Below are 5,901 nucleotides of genomic sequence, written 5' to 3' on the forward strand. Positions count from 1 at the left end.
TGCAGCCACAGACAGCAGGAGCGGCCTCCCCTCCCTCCCAGGCACAAGGGCGGCAAACGCAGTTCAAAGTTCTCCTCAGTACAAAAACGGGTTTTGAGGGTAATTTGTTGCAGCTTGAAAGCAGCTGAAGTTAATTACAGAGCAATGAAATATTGCACTTTAATATTGCTTCATTCCCCTTGGCTGGGCTGTCGTGGAACGCTGCTCCATTCCAAGATCCAGAGCCGAGCGCTCTCATCTCCAGGTAAGGTCCCAGTTAAACCCGGGAGAGGCAGGCTGGGGATGCACCATCCTGTCCCAGTTAAACCTGGGAGAGGCAGGCTGGGGATGCACCATCCTGTCCCAGTTAAACCCGGGAGAGGCAGGCTGGGGATGCACCACCCTCCGCAGCTCAGCAGAACGGGGCCGGAGCACGGGGCTGCACCTGGGGGCTCCCAGCAGGCGCGGGGCTGCTCAGTGCATCCCTAACCCAAGCCAGGGCACTCATGCCCCGTTTGAGAGGCAGCCTGTTCCCCCAGCCATGCCCAGGGCCCCCCCAGCGCCCGGAGCCCTGCTGCTGCCTAGCCCTGTGCCCAGCCCGGGAAGCCCCTGGCTGCAGGCCACTACTGCCCAGGTGAGCTCCTGACTCACGCAGCTCCTGAGCGAGAGCTGGAGCGCAGTGGCCAAGGGCAGTGCAGGTGTCTGCATCCTCTGCAGGCCTGGGAAAGGCTGCTGGGAGCACGGGGAGCAGCAGACTTGTCCTGCCTGGAGCTCAGGCTGCCTCTGTCAGGCAGCCAGATGAGCAGGAGTTGTCCTGCTCACTGCTCACCCCAGAGAAGATGCCAAATGTCCCCCTTGCCCTGATGCCACTTGGGTGCTTTCTCCTGCTTGGAAATGACACGGAGTAAAGCAACAGGGTGGACAAAGCACTTGCAAACAGAATCTGTGTAGCCCAGGCAAGGGACAGAGTTGGCCCAAGCACGGCCACAGCCACTACTACACGATAGAGGGCACCTCAAAGCCAGATGGACAGGAATCCCAGTTTCTTAATGTCAGCAGCCAAAACAGAGTTATAAGCACAGATCTGAGAGCCCTTTTCACACGCTGAAGAGCCTCGGCCACCCCAGCCCACCCCACAGAGGCTGCAGCCCCTTTCTCAGTGCCGTCATCCTGCGGGGCCGCCCAGAGGAGCAGGCTGCATTGCCATCTAATGGGATGCGCTGGGAAAGCCCGAGCATCCCCCTGGAAACCAGCAAGACCAGGACCCCGAGGGCTCTGCAGGTGCCTCATGCTCCCTGCACCGGCCGGGCCGACCCGGTCAGGCCACCCCTGGCTCTGTGACACAAAGCAGCACTGGGGCACAAATCAGAGGGGCCAGGCAGGATTGAGAGAGGGGTTTGTGTGCTCAGAGCTGTGCAGGGAACAAGGCAGCCGCTCGTGTCCCAGTAGTATCACCACCCACATCTGGCTGGGCACACCAGCAGAAGGCTCTATTGGGTCTCAAAGTCATTTTCCCCTTGCTGCCTCCCACAGTTCATAAAAGCTCCTGGCAGCAGAGCCCGTTGAATATTAAGCTCCTCGAGGAAGCAGTTGTCCAGTTAAAGCTGCCTCTTTGCCAAAATGCTGCATGCAAGCAGACACTTAAGGGAAAACCAGCTCCACAGGGACTCCAAAGATGGATGTGGGATGGAAATCAGCATGGCTAGGCAAAACGGGTGGTTGTGCCAGGAAAGCCCATGGACTGAAGCACTGTGCCAAACCCACAGCACTGAACACAGCCTTCCACCCCGCTCCTCTCCACCAGATGAGCAACACCTTCCGTGCGACATCACGGGGACTGCTGGGAGCAGCAAGGACCCCATCTCCTGAACTAATGCACTGACAGCCTCAAATGCAGCACCAGCAGGGTCTGCTCACATCCCTGCTCCTGCCTGCAGCACCAGCACCTTCCACAACCCAGCCTGTGACTAGGGAGCAGCAGCTTTAATGCCTCACTCCTGAGTCCCCACCTCCCTGCAGAGTTCTCTTGGCTCACAACAAACACCACAGGGAAAAATCAGAGGGGATTGGAAACCCCTCAGAGTCCATGGTGGCTTTTGTTTCCTTTCCTCACCGAAGGTACAGTCCCTGCCCATACCAACCTGACTTCCAGCTGTCACTGAAGGCAATGGGAGCTCGATTTTTACCCATATCCAAAGATAAAAGTGGAAATTTATTTCATCAAGTACCTCTGTCCTTCAGTCCCGAGTCTCTCCTGTAAGCAGACAAACCAAAACCCAAAAAGCATTAAATGGAGTCCGTGTCCTAATGGCAAATCCCAGCCCAGTTTCTGACGCCCTCACCTTTTGTGACAGAAAACTAATCAACCTTGTCTCCCAAAACACCCAGAGGTGAAGGGAATGGCCCAGGAGCTGCTGTGGACCCTGCACAGGTCATGCCTTGCTGCACCTTAGCACCATTTTGTGTTTTTCTTTTTTGCATGCATCAACTCCTTTTATACACCAGCAACTCTCCTTCGAGCTTTCTATCGAAGCATTTGGTTCCTGAAAAGGAAATCTGCTTCCACAGTGAGCAGCAACATTTGGAGCAGCCACCTCCTTGTAGGCAGGAGAGGAAGCAGAAAAGAGCACAGCTGGTTAAATCCCAGCCCCTGCTCTGCAGAGGGGAACTGCTGTGACACCCTGGCACTGGACCATTGCCCCAAGAGCTGGTTTCCCAGCCATGCTCCCTGCTCCAGGAGCAGGTGGAGGAATGAGGAGTGGTGCCTGCCTCTCCCCGAGGGAACCGCAGCGCCCGCCGCGAATTCCAGCCCCGGCTGCCTTTAAAGATGCTCAGCACCGAGTTAATTGAGACAAAGCTTTCTCAGGCACAGAAAATTGAAGTCTCATTTGTAGCTGCAATTTTCACTTGGGACGGTGGAGAGCACAGCAGGAGTGGTCCCATCAGATAGCAGCAGCCAGGCTGGGCTCCAGCACCTGCAGAGGAATTACACAGCAGCGGGAGGCAACGTGCCGTGCTCTGTCTCGCTGGGAACAAGCATTTGGCAGGAAACACGGCTTAAAGCTGGGAACCAGAGCAAGTTCCATGGCAGAAAACAGGGCTTAAAGCTGGGAACCAGAGCAAGTTCCATGGCATCCTGCCACCCATGGTGCCAGGTGTAAGAGCTCAGCAGGATCACAGGGAGCGCCGTCATCAGATGGGATCAGCGTCGGTCGACACAGATGGGAGCTCCCAGGGCCAGGCACTCCCAAAGAGCTTTGGCCAGTATCACACAATCATGGAATGGTTTGAGCTGGGAGGCACCTTAAAGCTCTACTCCAATGTACCTGCCATGGGCAGGAACACCTTCCACTAACCCAGGTTCCTCCAAGCCCTGTCTAACCTGGCCTCGGACTCTTCCAGGGATCACCACTGCTGCTCTAGAAAGCATGTGGCAAGGCCTCCCCTCCCTCATGATGTCATCTCCTGTCACCCTCACATCAAATGCAAATCAAGAGAAGGCCACCCCAAGGAGGAGAGCCCCTCCTTTTCCCCCAAGCCCTCCCTGAACACCGATGTCTTCTGGAGTTCTCCATAAACACTCAGCTCACACTAAAGCTGTGCAGACACATTTTTGGAAAGCAGCCCATCAGGTAATATTGTGCCATCCCATCTCCCCTCTGCTTTGGTTGCTTCCACTCACTTCTGCACAACTGATTCATTTTGCTTTTGTGAGCAGCACTGGAAGCCAGCTGGCAGTTGTTGTGCACCTAAATTCCACTTGCTCAGCAGGCTCTTCCACACAAGGGATTCATTCCAACCTTTGTCTGTGGTGGGGGCACACAGAACTGAGGCAGCAAGGCTAATATTGAAACCTCGCTGCTATTGTGTTGCCCAGAGAAGCTGTGGCTGCCACAGCTCTGGAAGTGTTCCAGGCCAGGCCAGGCCGAGCTTGGAGCAACCTGGGATAGTGGAAAGCATCCCTGCCCACGGCAGGGGGTGAGACAGGATGGGCTTTAATGTCCCTTCCAGCCCTATCCCCTTCTGCCATTCTGTCATTAAAACATCAAAGTTTCACTGTGAAGGAGGAAGAAGAAACTTGCTGCGTCTCATAACTGCAGCCCTAGGTGTGATGTCACTGCTGAGGAGCCAATTCCTCATGGAGAGGCTTGGCCATGCACAGGTATCTCCATAGCCTGGATGGTCCTAGGCTGCCCCAGCTGAGGGGGAAACTGTTAACAGACATCCTGGGATAGCACAGACAAGCACAAGTCACTCATCTCCTCTCTCCTCTCCTGTGCAAAGTAAAGCCAAGGGGGAGGTTGTTGCTGAACTGGAATGACCACAGAGAAAGCTGGTGCTTTTGCCCATAAATGTGACCTTCCCCAGAGAATTTGCCCTGGGAAAGCAGGCAGAGCCAAGCACAGTCCAGGACAGGCAAGAGGCAAACCCCAGGCAATGGGAATTTGGGAAAAGAGGACAGACTGCAGATGGTTTCACACATGCCCCTACATAGAAGCATGGAGAGGACTTGAGCTGTATTATCTTCCCAAATCTAACTAGAACAGGAGATGGATTCATCCAACTGGCACAGCACAGCATCCAAAACCCAAATCTTTACAGCTGGTTTGCTAAGAGATTTTTCTTGAGGTGTTGGGAGTGGGAAGGAGGGAAGAGAAAAACACAGGGGAGGGAAGAGAAAAGCTAGCGCTCCTTCCTACAGCAAAGGGAGAGAAAAGTTATTTCCTTCACAGAGTTAGCTTATAAACAGTTTTAAAGCAGAGTTAAAGTCTGAATAAAATTTTAAAAAGTATGCTTGAGATGCATGTTGTCATACCACAAGGCTCACCAGCACTGGTTTTCCTGACTGGAATGAAAGTCTCTTATACCCAAAGCTCAGCCCTCTGTGCTGCTCAAGCAGGTGGGGAAGGCTCCCAAAGCTGCTCTGCACCCCAGTGAGCCCCCACCAGTGTCCCACAGCAGCTTCCCCAGCTCCAGCCACAGCACAAAACCCCCCTCCAGATTTGGTGCTGGGCTGCACACACTGCCAAGGGAACTCCAGCACCCAGAGAAGTCGGCAACACCAGGATGGAGGACACGTGTACAAACAGAGCTGCACTCTCCAGAGGAATCCTAAAATCACAGCAGGTGCTCCTTTCATCCCCACAGCCCTCAGAGCTGGGAGATGGTGCTCTGGGCAGGTGGAGGGAGGCTCACACTGCTCAGGATCTCACTGCCCTGGCTGGGAGTCCTGAGGGATTCAGGCATCCCTTCCCAGAGGACAGATGGATGAGACACAAAACACGGAAGCAAAGCGCTACAGGATCAGCAAAAAAAGCCAGTTGTGTCCCAGGACTCCTCCATCCAGTACCTCACCAGGCCCCCAAGGCTCTCATGAAGGACTCTTCATACTGGTTTTGATACAGGAAGGGGCACAAGCGAGATTTGGCTGCTTAACTCCAAGGCACTGCCCTAAATTCTGGAATGCCTGGCAGCCATTTTCCTCAGTGACTGAAGCAGTGAGCCCTGTGCTGGAAATGCAAAATTAACTGCAGCCTAAATCTAAACAGTGGTGCTTGAACCAATGCCAAGGTACCTCATTTCTGTGACTAATACTAAATGAATAATTTCTTTAAAAAAAACCCTTCCAACTTGGACTTTCAGGGACTTGCAAAAATAATAATTACACTTGTATTTTATACCCAACAAACATTTCACTCTGTAGTGGAATCAAAGCAAGAAGCTGCAAGTACAACTGCTTGCAATTATTTTGACTATTTTTTAGAATTTTAAGCAGACATTTTTACTGTATTAATTGAGATAAGTTATTTCCATCTCTCACTGAACTTCTTATGCTTTGCTGAGGGTCCAGTCAGTGCTTTTCAGAACACGTTGCTGCTTCTAATGAACCTCATAGAACACCACGCACGACAGAACAAGAAA

General features: G+C 53.3%; 1 long non-coding RNA gene across 1 annotated transcript in view; it reads right to left on the bottom strand.

Moving 5' to 3' along the window:
* LOC121333674 overlaps positions 1 to 2,702 on the bottom strand; it is a 35,643-nt gene extending 32,941 nt beyond the window's left edge. The window contains exon 1 of the long non-coding RNA XR_005952342.1: positions 2,121 to 2,702. This is a non-coding gene — a long non-coding RNA (uncharacterized LOC121333674). The remainder of the gene's footprint in view (positions 1 to 2,120) is intronic.
* Positions 2,703 to 5,901: the final 3,199 nt, after the last annotated feature.

The sequence above is a fragment of the Onychostruthus taczanowskii genome, unplaced genomic scaffold, assembly GCF_017590055.1.
Source record: "Onychostruthus taczanowskii isolate IOZ18803 unplaced genomic scaffold, ASM1759005v1 scaffold176, whole genome shotgun sequence".
Classification (NCBI taxonomy): domain Eukaryota; kingdom Metazoa; phylum Chordata; class Aves; order Passeriformes; family Passeridae; genus Onychostruthus; species Onychostruthus taczanowskii.